The sequence below is a fragment of the Schistocerca gregaria genome, chromosome 4 (assembly GCF_023897955.1).
Source record: "Schistocerca gregaria isolate iqSchGreg1 chromosome 4, iqSchGreg1.2, whole genome shotgun sequence".
Taxonomy (NCBI): domain Eukaryota; kingdom Metazoa; phylum Arthropoda; class Insecta; order Orthoptera; family Acrididae; genus Schistocerca; species Schistocerca gregaria.
In genome coordinates, this window is record NC_064923.1 from 272,105,724 (window position 1) to 272,121,198 (window position 15,475).

General features: G+C 42.7%; 1 protein-coding gene across 2 annotated transcripts in view; it reads left to right on the forward strand.

Moving 5' to 3' along the window:
* LOC126365992 (protein GDAP2 homolog) overlaps positions 1 to 15,475 on the forward strand; it is a 929,669-nt gene that overhangs the window by 313,580 nt on the left and 600,614 nt on the right. For both annotated transcript variants that reach the window (XM_050008813.1, XM_050008815.1), the window contains exon 4: positions 7,107 to 7,145. The gene's annotated coding sequence lies outside the window, so the exon portion shown is untranslated. The remainder of the gene's footprint in view (positions 1 to 7,106; positions 7,146 to 15,475) is intronic.

Consider the following 15,475-nt stretch of genomic DNA (forward strand, 5'->3'; position numbering starts at 1 on the left):
AGGAGTTGTCCAGCAGAAAAGATTTTAAGTTGTGTGCTGATAAAGTTTTCTGAACCTGTTCTGACGTTACGTCACTGTTATTAAGGGGACTATTCGTCGCCCAATTAAGGCGAGTCACGATTTGTTATGAGGAGCTGCCTGGTTGCGACCTTCAGTCGCATAGCGTGACCGCAGATAATTTAAAACAGCCAGGCAGATGAGTCCAACGGTACCGCATGGCCGTGAACTACTCTGCAATGATCCTCTGCTAGTTCCCACAACCGCCTGCGAATTTGAAAATTGGTAAGAAAATTAATTCAGATAAGATAATTCAGCTTAAAAAACTGAAGCAACCTTAAAACTTTTTTTATGTCTTGCTGAATTTCTTTTTCGACAGAAAGGAGATATCTGTACACATTTGTTATAAAACCTCTGTTTCACACTCACTGTGCTGTGACCGAGCTGTTCTAAGCGCTTCAGTCTGGAACCGCGCTGCTGCAACAGTCGCAGGTTCGAATCCTGCCTCGGGCATGGATGTGTGTGATGTCCTTAGGTTAGTTAGGTTTAAATAGTTCTAAGTCTAGAGGACTGATGACCTCTGACCATTTGACCCATTTTTCACACTCACAGTGCGGTCTGGTTACTGCCTTGCCTCTAAGATAGCTTACGTACCAGCATAGATGGAGCCGAAGTTGCCAGGCCTATCAGAGGAATCGAAGAACAAGGCGCCTCGGAATGCTACGCGACCAAACGCAGCACATGCAAATTTCACCCCACCTAGTTCTGTATACAGGTCGTACAAAGAAGACAGCATGTGGAGTATAAAACAAATTATTTTAGTCTTTATGAACAGCATAAATCTTTGTTGCACATGTTACAAATGTATCTGTTAGAAACTTCGACGCCAGCTCAGGCTGGCTGCTAATCTAGCGCCTGAAGGTAGGCAAACCCCACTCAAAATGTGTCGAAGGGGCTGCCTAGCCCTCAGGCATTACGGAAGCCGTCAGGCTGGATAGCTGTCGTAATTTCTAAAGGTACATTTCTGACGCGCTCGACGATAGCGCATCGGTATAGCTCACTCAGGGGTTGAGGGGGTGGGGAAGGGGGAGGGGGGGACTTAGAGGGATCCTCTGCCATTTTACTCATACTACTGTTAATTGGCCGACCGGTTCTAGGCGCTTCAGTTTGGAACCGCGCGACTGCTACGGTCGGAGGTTCGAATCCTGCCTCGGAGATTGATGTGTGTGATGTCCTTAGGGTAGTTACGTTTAAGTAAGTCTAAGTTCTAGGTGACTGATGTCCTCAGATGTTAAGTCCCATAGTGCTCAGAGCCATTTGAGCCTACCGTTAATGTTGCACTCCCATATGGCCACACCACAAGAGGGCAGGAAACATGAGGGTTTGAGCTTAAGTACCCTTTACTGTTTCGGGTGACGTTCAGATTTCGACTAATAGTTTTCAACGGCCCCAAATGATTCCATCTTGCACATGCGACCAAAAATTGCGGTCGCGCTGCACTCGAGAGTGGTGCGATCACATTCACAGGTGATGGGTTCCACAATGTCCTTAGAGAAGGTTGAAGCGTCAGAGGGTATAAGCAGAGTCAAAGATTGTCAAGAACATCTTCCCTTTATTTATCGCACTGCGAACTGTGCTCTTCGACCGCGAAATGTGTGGGAATCAACTCTCCGGAGAAAGGAGAGTGTTTATGCCAACCCCTGAGGCCTTTTCGTGTCGTATCTGAGCGGTGACGTGTCTCAAATGTTATTCTCGGCCACCAATATGAAAAGCACGTGATTTTAACGCAAGATGTCGCGGTTCATATCTCCACTGCAGAGACTGCAAAAGAAGGAATGAAATGTAGGTAAGCGGACTGTGACGACCTTCTCACGGTGGCGTTGGGCGGAATAGAGGTGAAAGTTTGTGCCAATGTGACATCATTGGTAAGAAATTACGGGGTTCCGAAAAAGTGATCCTTAAATTCTGTTGCACAGTGTATATAGGACCAATACCCAGCGTAAGGCTGAATGCCACTTCCTGGCATGTGACGAAGTAAACAAAGTATGTAAGCGGAAGAGAAACGAATGGGGAGTCATTCTACCGGCGATACGTGAATAAAATGGGAAAATCCACAGCCATTAGCGACTTTGACAAAGGGCAAGACTGTTATGGCCTGGAACCTGGGAAGGAGCATCTCATAAACGTCGAAGCTTGTCGTCTGTTCGCGCGCGTGCTGATGTCATGAGCATCAGTGGAAAATGGACGAAAGTCGGTGAAAATACGAGTAAGCGACGTGGTGTTGCACTTCCACGCCTCATAAGAGATCGTAGAGGTGGGAGGGTTGTCCGCTCTGTGAAGCAGGGTAGACGGCAATCTTTGTCAGATATGACGCCAGAGTACAAAGCTGGTGCAGACGCAAGTGTTTCGGAGCACACCGTTCAATGCACATCGTCAAACGCGGCGCTATTATGTTGAACCATCGCCATCGTCAGTTAGCATGGGATCTTCGAGGCTGGACCGTGATTCGGCTGGTCGTATACATTTTTCAATTGCTTATTTTCCGTTGCTGCATCAGATACCTCAAGATACTTAATCGTCATTCATGTCTCTGACGTTCAAGAGCGAAAGATGATGATGATGATGATGATGATGATGTTTGGTTTGTGGTGCGTTCAACTGCGTTGTTATCAGCGCCCGTACAAATTCCCAACCTTTGCTCAGTCCAAACTCGCCACTTTCATGAATGGTGATGAAATGATAGTACTAGTGATATTGTCAGGACACAGCAATCTGCGGCGTGGGAAGGTTGTTCCCATCCAACTATCCAGGTTTAGATTCCCCCGTGCTTTCCCAAAATTTGTCAAGGAAAAATTAGATTGTTCCTTTTGAAAATAATGATGCGGCCAACCACCTTCCCTGCCCATCCCAAACACGAGCTTGTGTCGCTGCTATAATAACCTCTTCGTCGACGGGACTTTAAACCCTGTTATCCCTTCATTTTTCTGCAGTTTTTGTTTTGTTGGCTTGGAAACTCTCCAGGATTTCCTCATCCGCCTTCCCTTCGCAAATTGTCTTAAGTCTATCTTTTGAATGGACGTGACTGTAATGGACATAATGAGTACCTTTCACAACAAATCAGTATTCTTTATTTGTGGCACAACACACGACACAGGGGGGGGGGGGGGGGGGGGGTCAAGAGCTTGATTTCTAATGAGGGCTGTAGGCAGTGTGAGTTGTAGAACATTTATACGTGTAAGTTGCTATAGCTTTGATCCTAATTTTTGTAGTGTAATTTAGCACTCTGGAGTCATCCTCAGAAGCTAAAAGACACGATTAGGTAGTATCAGATTTCGACACGCACAGCAGGCCAAAACATAAATATGTAACTGCGTAACAGTCGCGTCACGACGACATCTGACTATTACTACCGTCGAGTCGCGCTTACTTGTGTTACATTGTTGGTACTACTGATTAGTTGTTGCTGTTTACTTTATTTCCGTCTGTGGTCCACATCTTGTCTAACCTGAGTCCGTCTGTTCTTCTGAATTGTTTTGCGTTTCTGAATTTTTTGGCCTCTGTGTACATCATAGAAATGGTTGGAGTGTCATAAAATTATAGTATCAGAGTATCGAATTAGATGGTTCCACGGTCCCATTGCGTGATCTGCGTGGTTACGTATAAACAGAGTTGTTTAGCTTGTTTAAGTTTGAAAATCAAATAATGCAGCACCACAGGATATCTACAGCATTAGGAGACGGAATATTAGGCACTATACAGTAAATGTCCCAGACCGCGGTGTAACGCACGTGGAACAGAACCCGCCAGTGGTGAAATAACGACCATGATAACCTTCATTGTCTGGCACAAGACAATTTTCGGTTACTCTAGCTGTCGTTCGGGACCCACCATCGCTTGACTGAAGTGAAACGAAAACCCTGGACCTATGCACTAACAGACGGCGTTAGTTTACTTCGTAAGGAAAGCGTATCAAACTTCAAAATAAAGAAAGGAAAGAGAAAACACGAATCAGTGAAAAAAATGTTCAAATGTGTGTGAAATCTGATGGGATTTAACTGCTAAGGTCATCAGTCCCTAAGCTTACACACTACTTATCCTAAATTACCCTAAGGACAAACACACACACACACACACACACACACACACACACACACACACACACACACACACACACACACACACACACACACACACACCCATGCCTGAGGGAGAACTCGAACCTCCGCCGGGAGCAGCCGCACATTTCATGGCTGCAGCGCCTTAGGCCGCACGGCTAATCCCGCGCGGCGAATCAGTGAACAAATACAGTCTGCCTGACGTAAAAAAAAAAAAAAAAAAAAAAAAAAATCGGTGGGCAATCAGGAAATAATCCAAGACCATAACATTTAACGACAGCCGTTTTACGGTATGCAGTGTTCAGTCACAATCGGCAGCGGATTCGAGAAACAAGTAATTTAATGATAGACGCGTAACTACCTACAGGTTTATTACACATTATGGCATGTCAGCTAGAAGGAAAAATATGCTACCAACTCTGAGGACGACATCAAATACATCAAATAATGACTTAAGAACATTCTTGTACAGCTACTTAGTAAATTTACAGAAGAATACCAAATCTAGATTATTTTGTGAGTCTGTAGATAAAAACTGAGCATCAAGTAATTGTATATTTGTGATATTGCTTTGTAAACTTTTTAAAATATATTTAGGTCAGAATTCTGGCCTTGTACAGTTCAAGTGGATATTTTATTTTAGAATCAAGTTAAAACAAGACGACAATCCGTAACGGAGAAGTAGGTGTTCTAAAAGAGAACAGTTATGAAACACCATTAGCCCATCCAGCACGGCGTTAGGTAATGGCGGAATAGGTGGAGTGAGAAGTACAACAGGTAGTGCGTAATCGATCTGGGTTCAAATCCCGTTACGGCCACACTGCTGAACAACTACAGCGGCCACCGTGATTCACTCTAAGAAAGTGTGAAAGTCACATCTATTGAGGATAGCCCAGTTAGCTTAGAAATGTTAAATTGTTGACCCCCCCCCCCCCCCCGCCCCCCCAAAAAAAAAAGAAAAAAATGAACGCACGGTTGGCCCGTAGCATGGTTAGATAGTCTTAAGGTCGTTTTTTCGTGTTTCACTACCGTACCCACAGAGGACTGCTAAAATTAAATTACGCGTCATAGGTGCAATCAAAAGTGTGCAGTGCAGGAAGTCTGCTAAACTTTTATTACTAATGAGTTTTCCTTTTTAGTAAGATCTTGTTGCTTTAAAGTTTTGTTCCACTGGGGAAGTAAGTAGTTAAGAATATTTTTGTCAAGTGTATTAATACAGCATAGGTGAATAACAGCATTGCTGACGATCATGTTTTGAAAAAAGAGGCCTGTCAGATACCTGGGACAAAACTGTGTGGCACATTCTCATCATTAGTATTTTGACTGGAGGTTGTTTTGGTAAATTACATAATATTATATCTCTCTGTATTATAAGCAATCCTTTCTCGCCTCACTGAAATTCCTAATTAATATATTCTTTTGATGTTTGTTTAAAGTAATAGCGTGGGATTGAGGGGGGAGGGGGGATGTTAGAGGTAAAGAAAATCGAGCTGGGTCACATGGCGTGATGGCGTGGGGTTGAGGGAGGGGTGGTAGGGGTAATGAAAATCGAGCTTGGTCAGACGTGTCATCATTGAGTTAAGGTCCAGTAAACCCATGATTCCTTAAATAATCGAACACCCAAGAAGAAAACAGCTTCATACGCCTCATTACTTTACAAATGAGTTAATGCGTTAATCGATGGACGTTAAGCATGTAAGCTAGAAAAAAAGTTTATAAAAGGTATCAATTTATGGTTGAAGTTTGTTGGAAGCCGGCAAGTGCTCTCATTGTTATCATACACTGCATGAGTGCGGTCTGTGTGATCTGCGCTTGTTTTTAAGAAGCAGCTAGTTTTTCACACGTCTCAGTGCTTATGACGTCATATCTCCTTAACAATGACATAATTGTGCAGATAAATTCAGTGACATTAGTGGATCCTGTGTGCAAAGTATGTTGCGAATAGAGCTGGCAGTAAAGAAGTAATAAATTAAGGCGTCATGCCTGATGTGATAGTTGTAGCGCTTAAACAGCGAAAAACTTTTTTCTTTCATTATTTTGTAGGATGTACAGAGAGAAAAAGTTTCATAAAGGTTTGAAATTACGTTTAAAGTTTGTTGGAAGTTGCCAAGTGCTCCAGTTCTATAGCAATCGAAGGATATAGTGCCGGTAATTTGCGCGTAGTGAGCTACGGTGCCTCAAAGCAATACAGCTCAAAGCAATACAGTACGCAGTTTCTAATTGTAATACTTACTTTAAAACATCCTGTGACATAACATTGTGGGTTTTAATGTGTAGATTATGACTGCATTTAAAATTTATAAATTCTGTCGATAATTGTATGAAGCGCACAAACACCAATTTTTATTGCCTCTGGGAGCTATTACGTAGGCAACCTGGAACTCCGAATGTGTACCATGAACCACGAACTGCGTCAGTCTGTTAGTAACATAGATACCGCTGGCAGGCGATAGAAATAAGATGTTCACTTGTTTCCACAAAATAAAGTGTCTTCCTGAGCAGGAAAATCTCTGCCACAACATACCGAAGAGGATGTCCGTGCTACAATGCGTGAGGTGGTACGACACGGTGTTGAAAGTTAGCCACCAGCAGATTTTTCGAAAGTGCGGAAAGATGTTCACTTCCAAGCAGACTGCCTATAATTTGGATAATATTTGTTGTTTCTTTAACAATAAAGTTTTTTTTAATTTCATAAGACTTATTCCTTTATTCCGTGCTGCCCGCATTCCGTAGATACGCAACTGTTGCAAAACTTTACTCGAGCAATTTATGGACTATTGATTTAACTTGAAGGCATCAGATATCACTGTTTCATATTAATTACGGTGTTACCCAATAAACACAAGTAGCTGAACTATTACTCCCAGCCTAAAAATGTTGATTTTTTTATAAGTTTCAAGGGGTTGAATTTGTTAATCAAAGTGAAAATAGCACCATTATCAATATTACCTGTTTGTTATACATTATATTAAAGCGACTTCTGTTTTATTTCAGGAATGGAACATACGGCTCGCGCCTTCTAGATACCTGTCGGTGAGTTAAATTAGGGTGTTTGATGTCCATCGTCCTCTTTCGTATTCCCGTTGTGTAACTGTAGGGATTGTTTTGAATCACTTTAAGAATTACACGTGTTTTTTAAAAACCTTCGAAACAATTAATTTGAATGCTTAGAAAGTACTTGAGATCTTTTTTAAACAGATTTTTCATTCAAGAGCACTATGGTACAAACTGTGTACACCGGTCTGTTCCATTTGTACAGGTGACAGTGCGAAGTTGTTTGGGTTATCCTGGGAAAGTTAAAGAACATGACATTAACCTGTGTCTACCACTTCTTAGATGCCATGGACGAACTGTAGGAGCTGGACACAAGATCATCTTTGGCGAAATTCATGATAATTCCCGCAGCGAAAATTTTCACGCTCCAAAAAGACCATAAACCTTATTTTACTATTGCATATTCGACTCACGTCGGCAATATAGTTCTTTCGTCATCTCCAAAAGTAACAGATTTGCTGCGGTTCTAAATTATTTATTTAATGAGCTGTTTCGTAGCCTAGGAGCCTCATCATCAGGTTTGATATGCCAAACCATGACATTAAGCCTGCAACATGGACGGTACCGAAATTCTTTTGTCTATTCATAGTTTGTCATTCTCATTTGCCAGACGGCAGACACGGAAACTTCGTTACTCCAACGACTTTCACAAGCTGTTGCTAGGAGGGGGACCAAGTTCTTTTGCACTAATACTGCACTACACCTGACCTCGTTCAGTTTCGGCAGTCTCCCATGATTGCGACCTACACATAAATGAGCTCAACAGGCCTGTTCTCTGTAGGACTGGAACAGAACGCTTGTTATTCTCCGTTGCTAATGAATTCAAGCAAGTACATCGCTGCAGTGTCCTACGTATGCAGAAATCTGGTTGTTCTTTAGTAATGGTAGTATACTACGTACGGTAATCGTGAAGGGTGGAAGTTTATCACCTCTAAAAAAAAAAAAAAAAATCAAGCCATTTCCATGATACTTCGTGTGACACTGTTAGCCTTTGCGTACACATTCCCTCTTCAGTGAGATAAATTTCTGCCGATGGTGGATGACTTGGCGGAGATCTTGGTCGTAGAAATCTTCAAGTGTGCATTTTGGCCGTTCAGTAAACGTTCTGTTTCGAAAATACCCTTCACCGTGGCTTGTCTGCCACGCAGTGGTTTCATCTAACGAAGAAGGATGAAGCTGTCAGTGGACGCCATTTAAGAAGAATGGAAGGGGCATTATCGTGGAACGAAGACACTGCCTGTAATTTCGGTATCATGCTCCTGGGCAGTTTGCCCCTTAAGAGCGTGATATATTAGTACCAGTGCCAGTTCAAAAAAACATTCAACATCACCTTCGCCGATGATGGTTGGGTCTCCTTCGGTGGTAATGAATCCACACGTTTTCTCCGCTTGATTTGTTACTCGTCTGATCGTATGGCATCTTATTGGCATTGCAATAGTGGAAATCAGTATAAAGGTGATATTCCTACGAAAGTAATAATGCGATGTCTGAAGCATACATGTATCGAATTACATATAACACGCCCAAAAATCATCTGGAATTAGTTTCGTATATAATACGAGTAAGAAAACACAGCCTTTGGATTTCGTGGACAGAAGCTGGTGTAACGGCGCTCATTGTTCTGTTGTCTTATTGCGTTGTTAGTACTTTGTCCAACCTCTGTTCTTTCTAACTGCCTCAAAAATTCTCTTCGACATTGATTTTTTTAGGGCTTGCAGTTTTTGCAGTGAAATTTTCGCTCACTCTTCTCGTATCGCTCTTTACAGCTCACATACAGTCTCAAATTGCTTTCAGTTGCGATAAATTGTCTCGCATCTATTCCCCAAAGGTTTTCCACGTGGTTCAAATCCGGGCTACGTGCAGGCCAGGGCAAGACATCGATACCTTCAGACCACTTTCTGGTTGTAGCAGAAACAAGCACAGATGCATTATCTTGTTTAAACATTAGTCTTTCGTCCCTTAAGTTTTCTTATATTCTAATCAGTTCATTCTCTAGCATCTCAGTGTGAAGTTCATTCTACTGCTGACCCAAACAGTGTGTAATTTAACTTTAGCGCAGAAGACTGACCAAATCACAATACTTCCTTCACGAAAATTTCTGCTTATTCTCACCTGCTATTCTGTTCATACATCACGCATATCATGCCAGTAATACTGAAATCCATCCGGCCCGTCCAAATTGAACTCCTTCTCATCACTGAAGATCACTTTACCCCTTTCTAAAGTCTGTAACGTATGTGTTTCAGCAAAATATAATCTACAGTGTTTATGTTCGGGCGTTAGAACAGATTTCTGCTGTCGTTTGTTGAAATGGTTCAAATGGCTCTGAGCACTATGGGACTTAACTTCTGAGGTCGCCAGTCCCCTATAACTTAGAACTACTTAAACCTAAATAACCTAAGGAGATCACACACATCCATGCCCGAGGCAGGACTCGAACATGAGACCGTAGCGGTTGCGTGGTTCCAGACTGTAGCGCCTAGAACCGCTCGGCCACACCGGCCGGCTTCTTTTGTTGAACGCAAAATGTTTGTCACTTGACAAAATTTACCTTACACGTCTGGCAATTACTGGCAACTGTAGACCAGCAGCAAGTTGGTAAGAATAACGATTTGTAGCACTTGCTTCGTGCAGCTGTAAATCAGCAGCAAGTTGAGAATAATTACGATTTGTGGCACTTGCTTCGCGCAGAAGTAACCATTTCGACGACCCAGGTAATAATTTTCTAATTTGCCCATATTTCCGTTATGTCCATATCGTGCTCCCCATCTAACAAAATAATTAATCACTGTACTTGAAAGGTTCAATTTCTTGGCGATTTGACTATTCGAGTGTCCCATTTCCCTGTACGTACCGATTTTTGCTTTTTCGTCACATGATAACTGTTTTCCGCGTGGCATTGTCACAATCGTGTTTTATTTACGTAGTACGCACTGTCACGAATGGTGTCTGTTCCCAATCTGCATTAAGTCACTTACGCACATACTAACACCCAGAGAGCCGACTGCCGTTATACCGGGTTTCACCCTCTGCCACCTGAATCGTTGATGTCTTGCTACCTATTATACGACTGACATCAAATGCGATACCATTTGACCGCTTTTATCGGAGTACTGGATGTCATACTATTGCATGCACACTATGCACAGCTATTCCAAGCGACAGTGTTATTTTCCTACAAATAACCATGCCTGATTTACATTACTGTATTGGCTGGGAGACACGTCTGGGATATTTCGGTCGTGTAGAGCAAGTCTTACTATTTGACGGCGCTACGGCGACTTACGCGTCGAAGATGATGAGATGAAATTATTAGAATAGCGGGGAAACCCTGTTTCCTAGCGAAGAAAGTCTTCGAACAGGCCGGGAATCGAATGGGGGACCCCTCGACCTAAAGGCAGTGACACTTACCACTAAACCACGAACTGCGGGCACTGAATGGGTGTGAGCAATGGCACAACCCAGGCGACTGTCGCTTTGCTATCTCCAAAAAGTTTAGCAACGTGACGAAAACTGATTCACGACTGACTTCCACTGTCGCCTCGATTGTGATGCACAGGTTATCGAAGACCAAGGCCTCCACTTATTTTAGGGTTCCCACTACTCCACAGAGAGATAGTCGGCCAGTTCATTCTTCGTCTTTGATCACCCTGGAGGCTTCTTTGCCTCATAATCACCGTATCCAATGGTGGTGCATCCTTGCCGTAAGCTTATTCCACTTCAGGAAGTACTGTTGCAGAGTTCTTCTCTTCAGTCTTCCGCAGCCGTGGTCTGTTCGTGTAGTCGAGACGGCCTAAGAAGATCCCGGACAGCTCGCAGTACTGTTGCCAGTTTTCAACAGCGAAAAGCTAACGGCTGCAGGGGGAGACAGTAGCACTCTACAGAGCTGTGATAACACTGAGGCGTTGCCACAGAGACATTTACAAAAACGCATTACCCTCTTGGTTGAGGTACGTACGCGAGGCTGCCGTGCCCAGCCCTTTGCAGCTGTCACGCACGCATCGACTTACTCTGACTCAACTATAGTGGTTAGTGTTGCTGCCTCTAAATCAAGGGTCTCCAAACTTTTCCTCTGGTGGAACGCCTTGAGAATCTTGGTAGTTTGAAGGAACGCCTTGTTTGTTTTTAAATTTAATAAAATTAAAAACAACGAGAAGAACTTGTTTTATTCACTGATTAGTTCAATTTTAAAACACAACTAATAACACAGAAATTATGATAAAATTTAAAAAAAGAATCGTCAAAATGTCGACAAAAGAAAACAAGCGATTAATAGTTTTTGTGGAGCTGTTATTCTCTTTCCGCTGAACACTGTGTCCCTCGGAACACAATTCAGGAAACCCTGCATCTAGCAGTGGTCCTCAAACTGTTCCCCGAACAAAATGGCCAACGGTTTTGAGCCGTATCTTATAATAATACTAGCTGATAAACGTGGTATTGCGCAGGCATTGATTTTGCAAGTTTTTAACGAAAACAAAAAGTGAACTGTTTTTGTAGTGTAATATCGAAAAAATTTCAGTTCCACGTATTCGTGTAAGCACCTTTCAAATTGTGAAACAGCTTCTGTTTGTTGGGCGCGCCTGCTTCGCGTGTCCTCAAGGCAAGTTTGTAAACTTCTCTATGCAAACGCCTCTTCAGAGATCTGTATGTGGCTACTGCTCTCGCCCATGGCCGTTTGAGCTTCGTGTTACAAAGCTGTCAAAAGCGCTGCTAGGTGTCAGGGATTTTGTTGACTCAATTGCTAGAGTAAAGAATAAATGTATTAAAACTTCATTCACGATGCTGCAATTTCTCACGTGTCTCAGTGTTCATGACGTCATATCTCTTGAATTATGTGTCGCACGATGCTGTATTTGTAAATGTACATTCAGCGGCATATGTGGGTACTGCTTGCGAAGTATTTTCGGAATAGAGCTAGTGGCAAAGAAGTAATAAATTTAAACGCCATGCACGGTGCGGTAGTTTATCATCCATCTCAGTGTTTATGAGTTTGTATCTCCTGAACTATGATAGCTAGATGGTTCTTTACCCACAGCGATTGATGCCTGGCAATAAGGGGTACGTGTACCAATTTTGGTTGAAATCGATCCAGTGGTTTAGGAGATGTGGAACATGTACACATGCACATACACATATGCATTGTTATAGTAGGTCTACGTATGACTAAGTATCTGGATACTAAGAGCCCAACCCGAAGAGTGTTCAGCTACAAAACTGCTTACACAGACAGCAATATTTTAGGTAAATCAAAATTGTGTGTCGGATCGAGACTCGAACTCGGGAGATTTGCCTTTCGCAGGCAAGTGCTCTACTGACTGAGCGTCCCAGGTACGACACAAGACCCTTCCTACAGCTCCGCTTCCGCCAGTACCTCGTCTCCTGCCTTCCAAACTTCACGGTTGCTCTCCTGCGAACCATGCAAGGCAAGCACTGCTGGAAGAAGGGACAGTCTTATATCAGTGCACGCTCCACCGCGGAGTGATAATTTCTTTCTCAGAAGGACACCCTCCATACTGTAAATCACGGATTATGATGTGCTTCAAACATGTTGTAGAGGCACTTACCCTCCGGTTTTTTAGCTACGGTACTTTGTTTTTGAGAAAATCGGTTTTGAAGTTCATTGCGCGCATTGTATACCCGTAATACTACGTACGTTCCGAGCTTGTCAGCGTAGCGCAGCGGTGAAGGTTCAGGGCTACCGTGCTCCTGGAGGTACCGTGTATTTTTTTTTCAAAATTAACCGAATTTTCAATTTTATTTCAAAGAATATCAACAAACAGTGTAAGGCGTGCAAAATTAAAAGATATGTTCAGTTATTAATTTTTTCAAATATTCATTACGTTTGTGGTTCGCAGTTGGAGTTCCAAATGTTCGTAGAACGGTCGCTTCTTGTATTACCTGAAATCGATCTCCGCCCATTATCGTCCCCGTCAATACCGTTGGCCGTAACGGGAACCCCAGCTCCTAGTTTCGTCCAATGAGCTGCTCGCAAAGCGTCTCTAGTGCCGCGTGTTATAAAAATTATGTGAAATGGAAGAACCAACTGTTTCTGCAGCAGTGCAGCCAGAAGAAGATCCGCAATAGAGGAGTTGAACGAAGAATCAAATCAAAAGACAAAATCACAAATGCCATTAAATACGCCGGAAAGGCACTCCGCGATTTGAACGTAGTAACGAATACACGTGCCAATTCCGTTGCAAGTGGCGATGTGATATGTATCGCAATACAGGATCTCTTGGCCGAAAGGCAGATCATTATTAATGATGAATTGATAGATTTCAACGAAGAAGATTAATTGGGAGAATATAATGCGAATCACAAACGGAATGAATATTTGAAAAAATTAATAACTGACTATATCTTTATAACTTCGCGCACCTTACACTGTTTGTTGACAATCTTTAAAATAAAATTGAAAAATTCGGTCGATTTGGAAAAAAAGTACACAAGTACGATTCGAACAGGGTACCTCCAGCGCAGTAGCCGTGAACCTTTAAGCTGGGCTACGCTGACTTGCTCGAAGTATGTGTAATGTTACAGGTATACAAAGCGCGCAATGAACTTCAAAATCGATTTTCTGAAAAACCAAGGCCCGTCGCTAAAAAACCGGATAGCCAGGTACTCAGGGTAAGTGCCTCTACAGCTTATTTGAAGCACGTCAAAATCCGTGATTTACAGTACGGAGGGTCCCTCTGTCAGAATATTTTAGGATGTGCTTAATTTTATCTGACGTTGGTCAATTCGGCAGTTAGGTAAGTAAAGTGGTCGCTTACCTCAGGATCACAGGGGTAAGTAGAGCAACCACAACTGGGATCAGAGGATGGGAAAGAAGAGATATTTTATTACTTATCTTCTGACAGCTCAGGGGCTTGTGCGACTCTTACCGATCACGTGCTATGGTGTAAATTTCCAGCGAAAGTAACAGGGGCTCGTGAATACATATTATAGGTACAGTCTTCAAATGTAATACATATTTGTAGGAAAGTATGTGAAATTAAATTAAGCCTGTTGTAATACACTGCAGTCAGTAGAAGAAAACGTCGCTCAAAATATTTAGTAAATCAGTGAGGTCGTGTCTCATATTGCACAACACCTCTCCGTATAAATACAACTACTGTCATTAATCAATTGATCATACGATCACACAGATAACACTACAACATTTCGTGAGGCAGTAACAGCGTTACAGTTTTGGGGTCGCCACCCACAAACAGATCAGTGTACACCAAGTGTTCCGAAATGTGCCGACTTTTAACGATAAGCACTTTGAGGTCGGCTGCTAACTTAATAAGCCCTTACGATAGACAGTCTATTGGGGGCTCGTAACATGCAAATTAACGCATGTTACCAAGTAATAATGATCTCAGTACATATGCGGCCTGAGGTATAGCCCCACAGTGTCAGTATTGGCTCTTGAGCATAAAAAAGTTTCACGACCACTGCTCCTGGATTCGCCACCCCTCTGGGTCGGAGATGTTCTCCACTCGGCAACTATGTATTTGTGTTTTCGTCATAATATTCCCATCAGCATCGCTTTGCAAGTCGCCGAAGTAGCATGAAGTAGAAAGACTTGCACTAAGTGACAGAACTAACCACAGACGCGGTCCCCGGCTAATAATACCATACGATCATTTCATTTGTCCCTCTTGAAACGTAGGAAAGGAATTATTGCATGATACCTCACTTTATAAATGGGCTGTAGCATTTCGGTTGTTCTTCTGTAGCGGCGTGCTACGGTACTTTTCACGCTAGGTTTTAAGTGTTTACTAGGAATGCAGACAAACACCTACAAAGGAAATGTAATTTTATTTGAGCTAATCGAATTACATTTTCCTGGAGAGACAGAGTCTCAACTTTATGTTTGATAACGATAAGAATAGAAGATGAAATAATGAATTAAAATTTGTGCCAGGAGCAGGACTTGAACACAGGTGTCCCGCTTACTAGGCAGAAGTGCTAACCAGTACACCACTGTGGCATTGTGGCTCATACTGCCCTACACCGATATCCTGCCTAACACAAACTGGGGCAGTCCAGGCAGCTGTAAGAGCCAAAATGACACGGTGGTGTAGTGGTTAGTCCATCTGTCTAGTAAGTGGGAGACCTGGGTTCAAGTTCCGGCGTTGGCACAAATTTTAATTCATTATTTCAGCTTCAATCCTTACGGTAATTTTATTTTTTCATGGTGGTAATTGATACTTGACTACCACTCGCATAAAATTTTATATCGTATTATCAAAAGTCAAACAAGCTATACGCGAATGGCAACACGGCGGTTCTTGACAACACTGGGCGAATTTGTACTGGAC